The sequence below is a fragment of the Pan paniscus genome, chromosome 8 (assembly GCF_029289425.2).
Source record: "Pan paniscus chromosome 8, NHGRI_mPanPan1-v2.0_pri, whole genome shotgun sequence".
Lineage (NCBI taxonomy): Eukaryota > Metazoa > Chordata > Mammalia > Primates > Hominidae > Pan > Pan paniscus.
The window spans coordinates 65841044-65859576 of NC_073257.2; the positions used below are offsets into that span (position 1 = coordinate 65841044).

Sequence of the window (18533 nt, forward strand, 5' to 3'; positions counted from 1 at the left end):
TGGAGAGGATGTGGAGAAATAGGAACACTTTTACACTGTTGGTGGGACTGTAAACTAGTTCAACCATTGTGGAAGCCTTGTTGTCTTTTAAGCAGAGCCTTAGTCAAATATTTGAGTTCAGGTAGTTTATTTGAGACTTCATCCAAAGAAGCAATAAAGAGAGAGCTGAGATAGTTATGGAGGAAAGAAAGATGTATTACTGGGAATACCATGGTAGGCCACCACTACACTTTATGCAGGGCCTCTAAGAAATTTGCAAGATATCTCCCTGTATGATCCATCAAACTGATGGGAAGTTAAGAATTGCACCTAGTTAATTGCCTTCCATTTACAATCTGTGCTTTTGCATATGCTGAGCCTCTATATGGCTTCCTCCAGAAAAGGCCCTGAGGCAGAAAAATGGGATATCAGGTGCAGAGCCATGATGGAGTGGGCCACTGTTAGTGACACCTATAAGCATCTATCACAACTGTGGCCGAACAAGGAGATGAGCCAAGAGGATGTGACTGTAGCTAGGCTGAGCTTCCCTAAATATGGAATTGTCTGTAATTTGAATGCCAAAAGATTGTGAGGTAATAGAAATATAGCCCAATTTATTTGTTTATCTATTTAACCTATATTTATCAGGTACCTGTTATCTGTCAGACACTGTTGTTTGGAAATAACACAAGATGAGCAAGCTCCTATTTTCTTGGAGTTCATAATGCAATAGGCACAGTGGAGATGGATGACAGCAATCAAATCACAGTGGGATAAATGTCATAGTAAGGGCCATATAGGGTATAAATGAAACTCAGGAGGAATTGGCATGCACTGAAATGGGTGACACATGGTTGCTTGGAGAAATGATTTCTAAACTAAGCATGAAAATGTAGTTGGAATTATATAAGCAATCACAGAGTGGAATACTTTTCAGTAGGAAGAAAATAAAGCTTTCTAATTCCTACATGACCATTTATATAGGAGTGTTTTTATATTTTGTATCCAGCTTTGAAGTGGACAAGTACCAGTTTACTCCAGAGCTTAGTATGCATTAAATGCTTAATATGTGTTAACTTTTTTATCACCACATCGTCATCATCCTCATTAGCATCATTGATATCTTGTGAGTTTCTCCATGGTTTTCTTAAAAAAAAAAAAAAAAAAAAAAAAAGGGCCCTGAAGAAGAAAATAGCAATAGCAACATTAGGTGCAGAGCCATGATGAAATGAGCCACTTGTCAGTAAGACTCAGAAAGTCTCAGAAAACACCAGTACACCAGAATCCCGTTGCTAGTGGGATGTCCCAAGAAAATGGAGAGGTAAGAGTTAGCAGTCATAGAGATTGACAAGGGCCTAAGAACTCTGGGAAAATAATGCAATGAAATGCATCTGGTGACTTAGGTTTTCATAAGGAGATACTATAGGCCAGGCACAGTGGCTCATGCCTGTCATTTCAGCACTTTGGGAGGCCAAGGCAGGTGGATCACCTGAGGTCAGGAGTTCGAGACCAGCCCGGCCAACATGGTGAAACCCCTTCTCTACTAAAAATACAAAAATTAGCCAGGTGTGGTGGTGGGCGCCTGTAATCCCAGCTACTCAGGAGGCTGAGGCAGGAGAATTGCTTGAACCTGGGAGGCGGAGGTTGCAGTGAGCTGAGATTACTCCACTGCACTCCAGCCTAGGTGATAGAAGATAAAGAAGTTACTATAATATATGCAAATACATCATAAAAAACAGCCAAGAGCCCAGGGTTCATCATCAGGGAGGCTTTGTTTCAGTTGAGTCTCCTTTTATATCAGCTTTGTGATCTTAACAATAAAGCCTCTATATACTTCAATTTCTGAAACTGCAAGATGTTTCTATTACTTATATCCAGCTCACAAAACAGTTATAAGAGTTAAAAAATATCATTCAGGCACAGCATTTAACATAGTACCTGAGCCATCCTTAGTTGTAAATAAATGTTAGTTATTATTTCCTCTGTTTTTAAATACTCAAATGAGGTGAACACTCAAGCTTCTAAAAATATTTTGAAGGGTAGTATTTTTCTCTGGTATTATATAAGACTGACCCTCCATTCTAAAAGTTACACTATTAATTATTTTTCCTGAAAATTGCTTTCAATAATTTTTATTCTCTTTTTTTTCTTTTTCTTTTCTTTTCTTTTTTTTTTTTTTTTTTTTTTTTTGAGACAGGGTCTTGCTCTGTTGCCCAGGCTGGGGTGTTGGTGTGTTATCCTTACTCAATGCAACCTCAAACTCCTGGGATGAAGCAATCCTCCCACTTCAGCCTTCCAAGCAGTTGGGACTACAGGCATGCCCCACCATGCCCAGCTAATTTATTTTTTATTTTTTGTAGAGACAGATTCTCACCATGTTGCCTAGGCTCGTCTAGAACTCCTGGGCTCAAACTGTCCTCCTACCTTGGCCTCCCAAAGTGCTGAGATTACAGTTGTGAGCCACCGTAGTTGGCCAGTAATTCTCATTCTCTTCATGTTTGTTTGTTTAACTTATAAGCACTTTAGACATCCACAAAATTGAATTTGATGTGAGCTTCTCAGACTGAAGCAATTTGTAGTGTGACAGAAGCAGGTACCTTCAGTTACATTTGACCAAAGTTATACTCAAAGTGCTTGGTCACTGGTCCTGAGTCAAGATTAGTCACCCACTCTAATCACATTGAGAATGACCTTCGTGATTAAACACAGCATATATTGTGTATCTTCGTGCTAAAAGGCATGCTGGAAGCCAGGCAGCAAAATCAAATGGTAATGCCAACTCTACTTTCTACCACCACTGTTGGGGGGCTAATTTTGTCATCAGTGTGTACATGCTTAGAGAGTAGGGTACAAATGTGCTTATTAGTTAACGTAGACTATGCTAGCGCAGGACAGCCATTTAACTTTGATGTTACTCTGATATCAGAGAAAACAGTTTGGCCAATTCATTCATTGTGTACCACAGATTACTTTGATATTTATTTTCAAATAAAATTGCTCCTCATGTCCTACTTTCCAGTTCTGCTTTTAGCAAATCTTGCCTGAGCAGTCTCATCACAATAATTAAATAAGTTTACACAGCTCAATTTAGACAATGTCATTGTCCTGTTCAAGCTCCTTTACAACTTCCTGAAATAAAATGCTTATCATTCAGGCTGGCATAGTCCTTCACAATCTGACCATACCCAACCTGCCACTTTTCTTTTCTTATCCCTCATATTATACTGAATATCTTGTATCTACACGTTGCACTGCCCTATGATTATTTCTCAAATATGTTATTTAATTTCACTTTTCCAACTTTCCACACACAGTTTCGTTCCAACAAAAACTTTGAACCTTTATTTTCTCTGTCTATAGACAGTCTACTGATTTCTGCAAGCCTACCTGAAAGGTAACCTTCTCCACATAAGTTGTGCCGGCTGCTTTAGGCAAACAAACAAAAATAATCCTGCTTTTCCCTCAACACTGTGCCTATATCTTTTTATTACAGTACAAAACGTTTGCCCTATATAACCGAATTTGGTGCATTTCAGTCTATGCATTTCATTTTATTGTAAAATGTTGATATTAAAGGCCATATCTGCTTGCTTTTGTGAGTACTAGTTCTGCAATTCAGCCTGGTGCTTTGCACATACTAGGCACTCCAGCAACAATAAAATGTTTGCTAAAATAGCTCATTTACAATAAAATGCTAATTCAGATTATCTTCAGCTGAATACATTTAAAATATTTACACATATTGAAAGGGATCATCTGCGATGTAATTGTTTATTGGTGAATTCTTTCTGGCTTAAAGAGATTAGCAGCCCCTCCCCTGTCCAAGCAGGAAACTGATCATGCCAAAAGAAACTTTGCCCTCAGGACACTGGGATGACTGCAGAGACAGACCTTCATGGACTTTGGCCAGCAGAAGTTTCCTGGCTATTATTATCTTGAAAACATCTAAAAACATAAATTTATGCTTTTGTAAAAAGAGAGTTATTAAATGTTTATAGACAATGTGTCTAAATGACCTTTTGTTAATTATGTGGGTTGCAGAAAAATACATTTTGTGCTCTGAGTTTGATTTTACATCCCTCATATTCACTTTAGTCAATAGAAGTTTCTCTCACACACAAAAAAGGTCTTATTAATGAAGTGTCAGTAAAACCAATACTGTGTTGCTTAAAATAAGAAGAGAATATTCTTTCATTTCCTAACAAAAGTTATTATGAAATTTAGGCACCTGAGCTTTACCTAAAACGTAGGACAGAAAAAAATAATAAGAGCCTATTCAGATCAGAGGTTCCATTTCAGATTTTAAAATCTTTGTCTACCCAGATCGTTTGTAATGTATCACAATAAGTTTGTTACTAATATCAAACTACTTAGGTTTACAAATGATATCTCTTTTAATAACATGAAACACTATCACCAAATCATTTGTCTTGAATTTCAAGGGGAAAAATGCTGGTGTGTTTACACATAAAGAACTGTAAAACAATCTTTACTTCATAAGAAGTACTGAGAGATACAAGTCTTTTGAAATTATTTAATTCTTTTCAGGAGACTACTTATGTATGCACAATCAAATTACCAGAAAATTGTTGAATGTACACATTGTCGAGATAACTATTTTATATGGAATTAAAATTTTTTTTTGATTTTTAGAATAGTTCGCACAATTGCCCCTCAAAGTACAATGGGGTTATAACCTCATAAACACGTAATGAGTTGAAAATGTTGTTAAGTCAAAAATGCACTTAATACATCTAACCTATATCATAGCCTAGCACAGCCTACCTTAAACATGCTCAGAACACTTAACATTAGCCTACAGTTGGGCAACATTATCTAACACAAGCCTATTTTAAAATAAAGAGTTGACTAGCTCATGTAATTTATTGAATACTATGTTGAAAGTGAAAAACAATGGTTGTATGTGTACTCAAAGTATGCTTTCTAATGAATGCATATCACTTTCATACCATCATAAATTGAAAAATTGTTAGGAACTGTCTGTATAGTATTGAAAAGATGAAAAATCATATATTACAAAATAATGTAAGTTTAAATAATACATAAAGGAATAAGTTATATATGCTAGAAATACTATATATGTATTTATACATATATATATTTAGAGAGAGAGAGAGAGACCTGAATTAAATGAAATAGCACACTCAAGACATCTGGGATACTTTGGTCAGTGCCTACCCATGGTCAAAATGAACAAACAACAACAAAAAACAAAGTAAGAGAGGAGGAAGGAAGGAAAAGAAACACAGAGTATTTGTAACAATAAATTTTATCTCCAAGAAAATTACGACTACTTTGGGAAAATTTATTAATTCTGTCCTTCCAAATGAGAGCTTTATGATGACTGGGATGATTAATATTCTATTTTTGTTTTTTTTGCATGGCTAACACCAAATATAGTAGCAGATAATTAATAAACCATTTTCAAATAAATAAATAAATAACAAATTTTTCCTTCTACTGGCTCTCTATATTACACTTGCTTTGATCTTATTACACCTGGCCTAGCTAATCTACAATGTCAAGTTTGGATCCTGTCCTACCCAATATGTTCTTTAATTCCATGCTATAGATTGGACCAAGTATATATGTGGAAGGTTTCCATTTAGACTGGGGGGTAGACTTAAAATTACTTTCCTATAACTAGTCAATACATCTCCAAATATAGTAGTTATTACCTCAGTTTGATTTTCCTCTGTTACTTAGTTTCTACTCTAAAACTAAAAATCTATATTTAATCATCAATTTCCGCTGATACTTAGATATAAACAATCTCACTAGTGATTTATATTTTCCATCACTATAGACTTTTTTGTTTCATTGAATTACATGATCATTTATCAAAAGTTCCATGTAAGAAAAATAATGCAAACAACATATTGTAACAAGTAGAATCAGATACCTGCTTGCTACAGTGCATTGGACATCATTTTTATAGTATTTTAAAACAGTTTTTTAAAATCATTAAGCATTTTGCATTGTTACTATTTAAAAATGCTTTAAAAATAAAATTAATTTTTCATACATAATAACTATATTCTAAGCATGATAGCATTTGTTATAGAAAACCCAAAGAAATATTAGAAATAGCTTAACCTTTAAGGTTCTTGCAGTATATTGCATATAAAAGACTAATTTATGTGGCAAAATAAACAAACAACATGAAACAGAATACATTATTTGATACAACTGTCATAAAAATTCTAAAAGAAAATGAAGATAAGTAGACATTAATTAAAATAATCTTTCAGTGGGTTGCTTTAAGTGTGAAATATGTACTGATTAATGAACTAAACTTATTAATATGTATGAGAAGCTGAGATTAAAATAGTAAGAGAAAAAAAGCATATATTACTGCCCTCCCTGGAGATTATTACTTAATGGACGTGATAAATTTTAATGAAACACAATACAGATAAAGCCAAATTCACAACTACATTACATGTCAAAAGGACAGTGACCTTGTGCTATATTACAGCATATCAAAGGATTGTGACACAGTTAAGAATATCAAACAGGTTTTCAAAAAAATGTGATGGTGTCGTACAGAGTTATCTGACTGACATCTTTGTCCAACCCACTTTCCCCTTTCTTTGCCTCTACAATCAAGACTTCTTTGGGAGTTACATTTTCTTGAAACTAGACATGATCGTCCAGCTGATAGTTTCAGTTAATGAACTGAGAAATGTTAGAGTTCCAGACTTAAACTGAAGTTAAATTGGCACAACCCATTCTTTTCTTTCTAACATCTATAACATAGATGTGATTCCTTATGCTACGACAGCTATTTTGCCTCCTCCTTGAGTTAAACATATACACATAAACACACATACTCTCTCTCTCTCACACACACATATACAGATACACAGACACACATACGACATATCAGGGATGACAAAATGTAAAAAAAAAAAATCTAATTTTGAGTATATTGTTTACCCCCTGAATCAGTCCCAGATTGCCTACTTCCAGATCTTCTTATGTGAGATTTTTTAATGGATCTATTGCATAAGGCACTATTAATTGAGTAGCTATTATGCACAGTCTAAAACTTTGATTCACTAATCATACATTGATAATTGAAATGATGGCTAAAGGTTGAGTAGAAGTCAGTTAAACTAATGGGGTGAAACTGAATACTCCCAGGAGGCGATATTTCTGCTTTAAAGTAAAGTTTTTTCTAATAATTTATTGGCTTTCCAACAGCACCCCCAATCTTACTTAGAGCATAGTAATTAATACGTATTAAAATAACTATTTCTCTTAATTTTATAATTTTAGAAGATATTAATAAATTTGAAGCCTAAATTTGAAGTAGAATACTGAAACAAACTTTAAAAAGCTACAAAAATTTTAGTGAATGCACTGTAGCAAGCATGTACATAGTTCTACCTATTACAGCATGTTATTTGCACAATTATGCAATATGTACTGAGGTCCTGAGGAAGGGGAAATAACAAGGCAAATTTGAGGAGCTGATACTCAGGAAAGATGAGTACAGAGAGTAAGAAGAGAACAATAATGTAAATTGACAGGTGAAATGGGTAGGTCGCAAACCAAGAAATTTCCTGAAAGCTGCACTAAAAGTTTGTTCTTCTTTGTGAGAAAAATGATAAATCAACAAGATCTAAGACTAAATGTCTAAGGAATGACATTAGCAGATTTATATTTTTTAAAGATTACTCAGGCAACATGGATAGAAAGTAAAAAGGGATCCAAAGGAGAAGAAGTAAACATTCTATTCTGTTCTGTGCTATCCTGTCCTGTCCTGTCGTATCCTATTCTAATGTTTGTGAGAATGATGACAGTAATTCCTTAGGCTGTAGTGGTAGAGAAGAGGACACTACATGAAATTCGGAGATATTTTAAAGGTAAAACGGGTGGAATTTTATGTAATATTGTGGGCCTAAGTTGTAAGAAGATGCAGTTATTAAGCATGATTCATGAATTTGTGGTTTGTGCAACTAGACATTTAGTGGTACTATTTACTGAACTAAAAAAAAGAATCCTAAGGTGGAAGAATGAGGAATAGATTACCAATTAGGGTTTGTACATGTTGGGTTTGCAATCCCAAAAGATTTTCAAGTGGTGACCTCAGTAAGGCCGTTATGTATATTAATGACTTTTAGAGGAGAGGAGGAAAGGTCTGGACTAATAGCATACATTTGAGGGTTGCCTGTGATTATATTACAATTAAATTATTTAAAGTGGAAGAGACAATGAGAAAGCATATGTTAAAGAAAGAAAACTAATGACTGGTATTAAAAAAATCCAATATTTAACATTTGGTCAAGAATGAGGAGGTTGCAAAAAATCCTGGTCAAAATCTAAATAAAGATTGATCAAGAGATATTAGAGAAATAAGGAACTCTGTATTTTCATTAAAATCTAAGCACAATTACAATTTCAAAATTTAATTATCCTAATTTCAAAATAAGGAAAATGAAGATCACCAAGTTTAAATTCAAGTTTGGGTTAGATATAATGTTTTAGAGTTATTATTTGAACACAGTGTTTTTTATTATTCCAAAATCAATGTTATTCCTGTTACAGGCATATGAACATTAAAAAAATACCTTGAAAATAATATGGGATGTGTAGTATCAGGTAGTATTTTTTTTCATTTTTTCATCACATCTTTTATTTTGTGGTAGGATATCATTACAAACACAAGTGAGATCACTCATTCTATCAGATTCATTTTTCTTTCTCCCCAGAGAAAATTACCACTCTGAAATTGTGAGTTATCCTTCCTGTTCACACTTCTTTTCCAAATTCATTCATTTAAATTGACAGATAAAATTCTATGTATGTATTATATGTAACCTAATGTCTTGGAGCATATATGCATTATGGATAGGTTAAATCCAGCTAATTAACATATGCATCACTTTACATAGTTATCATTTTTGTGATAGTAAGACAGTATTTACTCTTCCAGCATTTTCTTTCTTTTTTATTTTTTTTGGTATTTTTTCTTCCAGCATTTTCAAGAAGGCAATATATCATTAGTCTCTGTAGTCACCATATTGAACAACAGGTCTTTTAAAATCATTTCTTCTATCTAACTGTAATTTTATATCCTTTAACCAGTATCTCCCCAGCTTTTCCCCCCACACACACACCAGCTGCCCCAGCTTCTGGTAACCACCATTCTACTCTTTATATGAGATAAACTTTTTAAAGATTTCATGTATGAGTGAGATCCTGTGGTATTTGTCTTTCTGTGCCTGGCTTATTTCACTTAGCATAGTGTCCTCCAAATTCATCCATGATAGGATCTCCTTCGTTTTAAAGACTGAATAGTATTCTCTTGTGTATATATATAATATTTTCTTTATCCACCAATCTGTTGAAGGATACATCAGTTGATCCCATATCTTGTCTATTATAAATAATATTGCATTGAACATGGGAGCTCAGAGATATCTCTTTGATATACTGATTTCATTTCTTTGGCGTGTATACCCAGTAGGGAGATTGCTGAATCATGCTGAATCATATGATAGTTGTATTTTTAATTTTTGAAGAACCGCTATACTGTTTTTCATCATGGCTGTACTAATTTTCATTCCCACCAACAGTGTACCAGAGTTCCCTTTTCTCCATATCCTCTCCAAAATTTGTTATCTTCTGTATTCTTGGTAATAGCCATTCTAACATGTATGAGGCAATATCTCATTGTGGTTTTAATTTGCATTTCCCTGATGATTAGTGATGTTGAGCATTTTTTCATACATCTGTTGGCCATTTGCATGTCTTCTTTTGAGACGTGTATTCAGTTCCTCTGCTTATTTTGCATTTGTCTTGTTTCCTTGATATTGAGTTATATGTGTTTCTTACACTGGATATTAATTCTTAATCAGATATATGGTTTGCAAATATGTCCTCCCATTGTAGGTTGTCTTTTCACTCTTTGGTTGTGTCTTTTGTTCCTCAAAACCTTTTTAGTTTGATGCAATCTCATTTGTCTTTTTTGCTTTTGTTACCTGTGCTCTCAGAGTCATATCAAAAAAACATATTGCCCAAACCAGCATCAGTAAGTTTTCCTTTTATGTTTTCTAGTACTTTTACAGTTTCAAGTCTTCTATTTAAGTCTTTAATTCATTTTGAATTGACTTTTGTATATGGTGTAAGATAAGGATCCAATTTCATTCTTTTGCATGTGGATATCTACCTTTCCTAACACCTTTATTGAAGAGACTGTCTTTTCCCTGTTGTGTTATTGGGACCCTTGTTGAAAATCAATTGACTATAAATGCATGGATTAACTTCTGGGATCTCTCTGTATTCTATTCCTTGGAGTAAATATCTTTTTTTCTTTTAAAAAATGCCAGTACTATGCTGTTTCAGTTACTCTAGCTGTGTAACATAATTTGAAATCAGGTAGTATGATGACTTTTAGCTTTGTTCTGTGTTGCTCAAGACTGCTTTAGCTATTTGGAGTCTTTAGTTGTTTCATATAAATTTTAGGATTTTAAAAAATATTTCTGAGAAAAATCTCATTAGAAATCTGATAAGGATTGCATTGAATCTCTAGGTCATTTGGGTATAATAGACATTTTAACAATATTAATTTTTCAGATCCATAAGCCAGAGATATTTATTTGTGTCTTCTTCAGTTTTTTTAATCAATGTTTTTTAGTTTTCATTATACAAATGGATCATGGGAGTTTAAAACAATTACATACTTTAGATTTTTTTTGTTAAAACTTCCATTTTGTGCATCATAGAATGTACTTCCCTAAAAATGAAACGAATTTATAAGGAACAGGAACATATTTCCTCATTCCTTTTAATTTCCTCTTCAGTATTTTTGTCACCATGTTAGGGTCAGCGAATATCTGTGTTACTGGCAGTGAATCCGTATGGGTCTGCGACAGCCTCAATTCTTGCCTCATCAGAAGAAAGAATTAAACTGAGGGCCATAAGGCAGAAAAAGGGACTAAGGCAAGTTTCAGAGCAGGAGTCAAATTATGTTAAAAAGCTTTAGAGGAGGAAAGAAAGGGAAGTACACAAGTACACAATTGGGCACTTTGGAGGTCAAGTGCGGAGTTTGACCTTTTGACTTGTGGATTTATATGTTGGCATATTTCCAAGGTCTTGCATTCCTTTTCCTATGATTCTTTTCCTGTGATTCTTCCCTTAGGGTGAGCTGCCCACATGCATTGTCCCCTTCTTGCACTTGGGAGGGGAGCATGCACAGTGTGTTCAGGAATCATGTTGTACACATGCTCACTTCCCTTTCTGGTGGAATGCCCCTGGATGGTCATACTCTGCCATTTTGTCTTTTAATATGCATGCTCAAGCCCACTCTTTCAATTCCTGAGATTTTATTGGGAGCCACCAATTACCAATTTCAAGTGTTTTTTATCTATTAGGAAATTGCCTTTCCCTCACACTGGCTGTGACCAATTATCATTTTTAGAAACGCTGGGTGACAACTGCTGAACCATCTCCTGATGGTTGCTTGACATTCCTGGTGGGTGCCGGGAGCCCTCTCCTGCCCTGATCGTGCCTGACTAGCTACCTACTATAACAACCACACTATGTATTTTGTAGTTCGGTACATTTAATTTTTCCCTGAAATATTTTAGCCACACATTTCAATATCCCAGTATTACTTTATATTTTTGTCACTTGTAATTGTGGTTGTGTTTTTACTATTAATAATACAAATACAATAATATAGTATTCAAAGGTTAACAAATGTAAAACATGTGGTTTCAAAACTTAATTTAAATCGGGTTAATGAGTATTTCAATTTTCACTATGTAAACCAAAAGTAAAATTCTAATAAAATTAATAAGGAACCAACCAACCAACCAACTGAATGGACCCTCCTGTCACCCAAGGGGATTCCAAAGAAACTTGAGAAACTAGTTCAGGTCATGATGGAAAGAGGGGGCCAGACATGCCACATCACACCCTCTTCCTTTTAGAGTTTAGACACAACTGAGCAGCATTAACATTAAAATATACATCCTAAGACTGACATAACAGACTCTTTGTAGCAATAAGAAACCAACTCCAACCTGACTCTGGAATAACATCACATGATAGATGACAGGCCCTAAAAGAAACCAAAGTATTTTACCCCAAAATATATTTCTTTGACATATTTTGGAATGGGCCTACAAAGCCATCTCTTGTGGGGAAAATTTACATCTTATAGAGAACCTCCCTTCCCTTTCTAGGTTGTTTCCTGATACCGGAGAGATTTAACTAATAGCCTGACACCTTTTAAGATCTGTTAAGAAGCCAGGTGCGGTGGCTAACCCCTGTAATCCCAGCACTTTGGGAGCCAAGGCCAGTGGATCATCTGAGGTCAGGAGTTCGAGACCAGCCTGGCCAACATGGCGAAAGCTGTCTCTACTAAAATTACAAAAATTAGCTGAGTGTGTTGGTGCACACCTGTAATTGCAGCTACTCAGGAGGCTGAGGCAGGAGAATCGCTTGAACCCGGGAGTCAGAGGTTGCAGTGAGCCGAGATCACACTATTGCACTCCAGTGTGGGTGACAGGGTGAGACTTCATCAAAAAAAAAAAAAAACAGGATTTGATAAGAAACGTTTACCATCTATTCTCTGAAGTTGGCTACCTGAAGACCTCATCTACATATCTACATAACAAGAAACTTGGCTTCCACAGTTCTCCTTATCTTCACCCCAAGCAATTTTTTCTCCTTACTTCAACTCTTTAGACTAAACTCTTTCCACCCAACTGCCAGTCGGGAAATCTTGAAATCCACGTAGGACCTGAAGTCCACTCCCCCACCCCCACCAATTCCCATGATGCCCTTTGAGATGCACCACCTTTCCAGGCCAAACCAATGCATACTTTACATGTATTGATTTATGTCTTTGCCTGTAATTTCTGTCGCCCTAACCCGACCACTGGGGCACATGTCCTCAGGATTTCCTGAGGCTGTGTCATGGGTCATGACTCTCACATTTGGCTCAGAATAAAACTCTTCAAATATTTTACAATTTGGCTTTTTCATCAACAACGATTTCATGGTTAAATTTTATAGGGATTCTTTTCTAAGTGACATTTTCTTTTGTATGGAAAGGAGGATAAACTGTACACTTTTGATCAGTAAGGAGATTGTCAGATAACTAATCAAATATCAGAGGTGGAAAGGGTCTTACTATTCGTATTGCCTGAATACATTATTTTATATTTGTGGATACTGAGAACCAGACAGCAAAGTGATTTGCCCAAAGACCTGTAGTGATGAGTACCAGAATTTGGATATGTGTAGAGCAAGTATGATCTGAAATTCTCTTAGACATTTGTTTCTACAAATTTATCTGTTCTTTTTAGTTTGACATTTTTTCTTTGAAATGTTTTACCATTAGAAATCAACTTTCAAAATAATACATATAACAAATATATAAATATTTACACATACATATATATACACACATACACGTGGCTTATGTATAACATCCTATAAAAATAAAAACTAAAATACAAAATCATCAGAAAATGCTTAATAATGTGTTTTAAAAGAATATCCTTTAATCACTTTTTTTTCTATTTCTGTAAGTAAAGCTGGCTGGAAGAGATAGTAATACATTAATACACTAATTTAATCCACTAAAATGTTAGATTAAAAAATAAAAGCACATTTCAAAAGTCTTTGAGATAAAACAGATATGAGTTGGAAAATAAGCAGAATAAAGGGAAGCTAATTTATCTAACTAAAATTAATAAGAAATGCAATTTTAATGGAAAGAACCATTTAAGGAACTCAGAGGGAAATAAATTTGATAACCTCATAATAACAACAGGAGTCCAATTACTAATGTAAAAATAAATCAGTAAATAATCAACCATTGCATTAATCTCATGAACTAAATTATCACTTTTTACACACAGAAACTCAAGTAATATCGTATGACCCAATTTTAATACAAACAATTTATTCAAGAAATAGTTATCTTGGTTTTGGGTTAGGATACAGAAATTTATGAGACTGTCACTTTCATCCTAATAGACAGATAACCTTTAAAATCAGAGTTTCATTATTGTCTGTGGGTTGTGTGTGCATGTGTGTGTTGTTTTTCCTATTAGATGTAAAGAAATTTAAATAAACCAAATTCCCAGAAAGTGATAAACACTTCCTAGAAAAACAAACACACCAAGAAAACCCCCAAAGCAAATGGATGGGTGGTAGAATGAGGAGAAATGTACCATAGACAAGGTCAGGAAAAATAGATCTTTTAACAAACTTTTAATAGATTTTTGTGGGCTAACACAATGTTTCTATCCTACTACATTTGACTGCCAACTATTTTTCTTCATTGCCTAGGTTAATATGCCAAACACTGGGCCACAGCACTAAGTTGTACAGAGCCTGATGAAGCCTTGAAGGAAGCCAGGAGTTCAGAGATAAATTCCTCTTAAACCCATAAGATTTTTGCCAATGGTAACATAGAGGCTGTGAAGGCTAAGGCTTGAGTAAGAGAACTGTGAAAAATCACTCCAAGGTTCTCTAGACAGTCATTGAGTGTACTCTACAAGCCCTCCAATGGTAAGAAGCAGGGAAAAAATAGATGAGAAAAGATATTCTGACATGCAGAATGTCTCTGGAAGGACTGGAGAGTAAAGAGAACTCAAAAGTGACCCGAAAAGTTGGAAGTAAGGCTGGGAAGCAAAGAAAGAAAGAGAGAAAGAGAGCGAGAGAGGGACAGAGAGAGAGAGAGAGAGAGATGATATAATTAAGATAATAACTTGGTTATTAAGCACAGAGACCTGTGAGAACTTGCGGTGTTCAGATCCTGAGTTCTCCTGAAGAAAAGCTCCGAATCTCATACTCAAATTATTTGAAACCAGTGGTATAGTGAAGCTAACAAAAGCTGCATCAAAAACCAGACTGAGTTCTATTATAGCCCATTACCCTTACAGAGCCTTACATATTTGTGTGCCTTTGTCTGAGAGTAAATGTCATACACTTCAATCTCCACAGTTATTTCCTACACAATATTTGTCATACATTAAAATTTCTGAGACATGACAAGAAGCAAGAAAATGTTGCCTTTGTTTAAAAAAAAATTCAGTGAAGCAAATCAAGAAATGGCTCAATGTTGGGATTATTAGGCAGAGATCTTATAGCAACTGTAATAAATGTTTTAAAGAATCAACTGGAAAAAATATGTGAAGAAATGGGAAATTTCAGCAGACAGATGATAATTATCAGAGTAAGCAAAGTGGAAATGTTACAAATGAAAAAAATGCTATTAGAAACGAAGAACTCATTTGATTTGCTTAGCAACAGAGGAAAGATCAGTGAGGTTAAATATAGATTTTTAGAAATAATCCAAAGTAAAATACAAAAGACATAAGAGTGTCTTATTTATTCTGGATATTAACCTCTTGGCAGATGTATGTTTGAAGTATTTTCTCCCATTCTTCTCTTCACTCTGTTGATTATTTTCTTTGTTGTGCAAAAGCTTTTTATTTGATAGAATCCCATTTGTCTGTTTTTGCTTTTTTTTGCCTGTGCTTTTGAAATCTTATCTAAAAAGTCCTTCTCCAGTCCAATGTCTTGCAGTATTTTCTCTATGTTTTCATCACGGTAAAAGGCCTTACTAGACATCTCTCAAAAGAAGACATACAAATGGCCAATAGGTATATGAAAAAAATGGTAAACATCACTAATTATAAGAAAAATGGAAATCAAAAGCACAATGAGATATCACCACTCCAGATAGACTGGCTATTATCAGAAAGTCAAACAATAACAAATGTTGATGAGGATGTGGAGAAATAGAAACCCTTACACATGGTTGGTTGGAGTGTAATTAGTATAGCTGTTAAGGAAAACAGTACAGAGATTTCTTGAAAAATTAAAAAATAGAACTACCACATAATCCAGCAATCTGGTTTTCTAGCTATGCATCCAAAGTGAGTAAAATCAGTATACTGAAGAGGCATCTGCACCTCCATGTTTTTACTGCAGCACTATTCACAATGGCCGAGACATTGAATCAACTGTCTCCAACAACAGATGAATAGATTTCAAAATGGTTTATCTGTACAAAGACATACTATTCAGTCATTTAAAAAGGGAAATCCTGTCATTTGTGACAGTATAGATAAACCTGAAGAACATGATGTTCAGTGAAATAAGCCAGACACAGAAAGACAAATACTGCATAATTTCACTCATATGTGGAATCTTAAAAAGTTGTTTTCATACAATTCATGAATAAAACTGTTTGCCAGAGACTGGGGATGACATGGAGCAGGAGAGAAGGAAAGGTTGGTCAATAGGTATAAAGTTACAACAGAGAAGAAGAATAAGTTCTGATTCCCTTTCACACAGTAAGGTGACTGTAGTCAACAATAAGTTGTGGTGTATTTCAAAATAGCCAGGAAATAAGATTATGGATGTTCCTACCATAAAGAAATAATAAATGTTTCAGGTGATAGATATGTTAATTTCTCTGAATTGATCATTACCAGTGGGTACATGTATCAAAACATCCCATGATAGCCCATAAATATGTACAAGAACCAAGTGTCACTTAAAGAGAAAAGATCTAAGAGTGAAAATAGAAAACGAGTTTTTGACACAGTGTCTCTACATATGAATAATTACATATTCTGAGGAACAATATCAATGTTTCTACCTATGAGTAATTAATGTCTCAGAAGAAGAGAAAGAATGGGGTAAAGAAACATTTGAAGTAATAGTGGTTGAGAATTTTTCAAAATTAAAGAAAATGATCATTTCAGAGATCCAAGAAGTTCAGTAAAACCTAAGCAGAGCACAAATGGGCAAGAAAAAAATAAATTTTAAAACATTCTTAAAGTTTACTAGGGAGCCATTATGCTAGTATAGAATATCTGTAGACTACATCTGTGAGTAAAATTTGTAAACATCTATAAATCCTTTTCCATAGGGTTCAATGGGTAATCACAAAGAAGAACGGGGCAGAGCTAGAGAACAGAGAGAAGGCTTTTTGTGACTCAAGTGTGCAGAAGGTAATCAACTCTTCCTAAGGATCAGGTATGGAAACAATCTATTTCCCTAAACTCTTCTTTCATATGAATCAATTTGTTTTTTAATGCTAAGGTGTCAGCAAACCTGTCATCCTCAAGTCCAACACAATGATCTATTATTTTGGGGGAAGGTGATGCAGCAACCTCCCCCGCTCCCCCACTTCTGGGAGATGAGGTATAAAACTTTATTACCCTTAGAACTCAGAAAAAGGTCCACTGTTTCTGGGGAAATAAATAAGCAAAAGTACTTTAACCCATAAGGAATGGTCAAGACAATCTCTTGGACCCAGGATTTTGCATGATTTCAAAGCAGAGTTTTGCTACCACTTGGAGAGGGGCAATAAAGACTCTCTCACACAGGATTTTCCACAAATAGAAGACAGATTTTTGCTATAAGGAGAGTGATAAATACTCTCTAGAAAGAAACCCTATGTCTAAGGAAAAGACATATTGGGCCTGCCTAAAACTTGGCTTGTCCAGAAGAAAAGAGAGTCCTCTGCACCCCTCATAATCCTAGTATTGAGCAACAAGTGCTCCTAGGGGAGGAGCAAGAGTTTTGAGTTTGTGTTCATTGCGGAGGTCTATGCTGACTGTTAAAAACCCTGAGGGTGGGGCAGAAATACACAGAACAATTATTCAACACATCATGCCCTCTCCTAGCATGAGTAACAGCAACTTTCTTCTAAAGGTGATGATAACAACAATAATACCCAAACCCTTCTCAACTCCTGATTAGAACAATTCATGTCTGACACTAATGACCTCACTGAAAAAGACATATGCAAATATTCAGGCATAAATAGTATTTATCTATGTTACTACTGATATCCTACAAAGGATTTTGGACAGTTAATTAAAATATATAAAAGAGACTAAAAAAGCAATAATAAAATCCAACAATGCTACCAGATAAGCAACCAGGAACAACATAGTCAAACATGTCACACATGTTGGAAATAACAGACACAGACATTCCAATAACTATGCCCAATATGTTAATCTATTTAAAGAAAAATGTCAAAATCATTTATGAACAGATAGGACACTTCAATAGAGATGGGTAATATAATAATGTCACATTGAAATTCCAGGAAAACACACACACTATGAGATGAGATGAATTCCTGTACACACACACACTATGAGACGAATTCCTCTACACATACACATACACACACAATATGACATGAAATATTCCCATAATGAAGTTTCCAGTAGAATGGAAAACACTAAGGAGAGCATCATTCATCTTAAATATATATCAATAAAAGTTATCAAACTGAAACAAAAGAAAAATGTGAAAAACAAAGAAGATAGCATCTACAAGCTTTGTCACTATATCAAATGGCCTAACATATATGTAAGTGAACTCTTGGAAGGCAAATAGATATAGAGAAGAAGAAATATAAAAAAGAGAAATAACTAAGAACTTTAGCTAGCAAAGTAGATTAAATTCAACTATATAAGAAATTTTATTAGTGTAATGGTTGAACACCCTGATTAAAAATAAAGACATTTTCA

General features: G+C 34.6%; 1 long non-coding RNA gene across 1 annotated transcript in view; it reads left to right on the forward strand.

The window, feature by feature from the left end:
- LOC134731100 (uncharacterized) overlaps positions 1 to 18533 on the forward strand; it is a 368226-nt gene that overhangs the window by 117882 nt on the left and 231811 nt on the right. The window contains exon 3 of the long non-coding RNA XR_010113186.1: positions 16913 to 17019. This is a non-coding gene — a long non-coding RNA (uncharacterized LOC134731100). The remainder of the gene's footprint in view (positions 1 to 16912; positions 17020 to 18533) is intronic.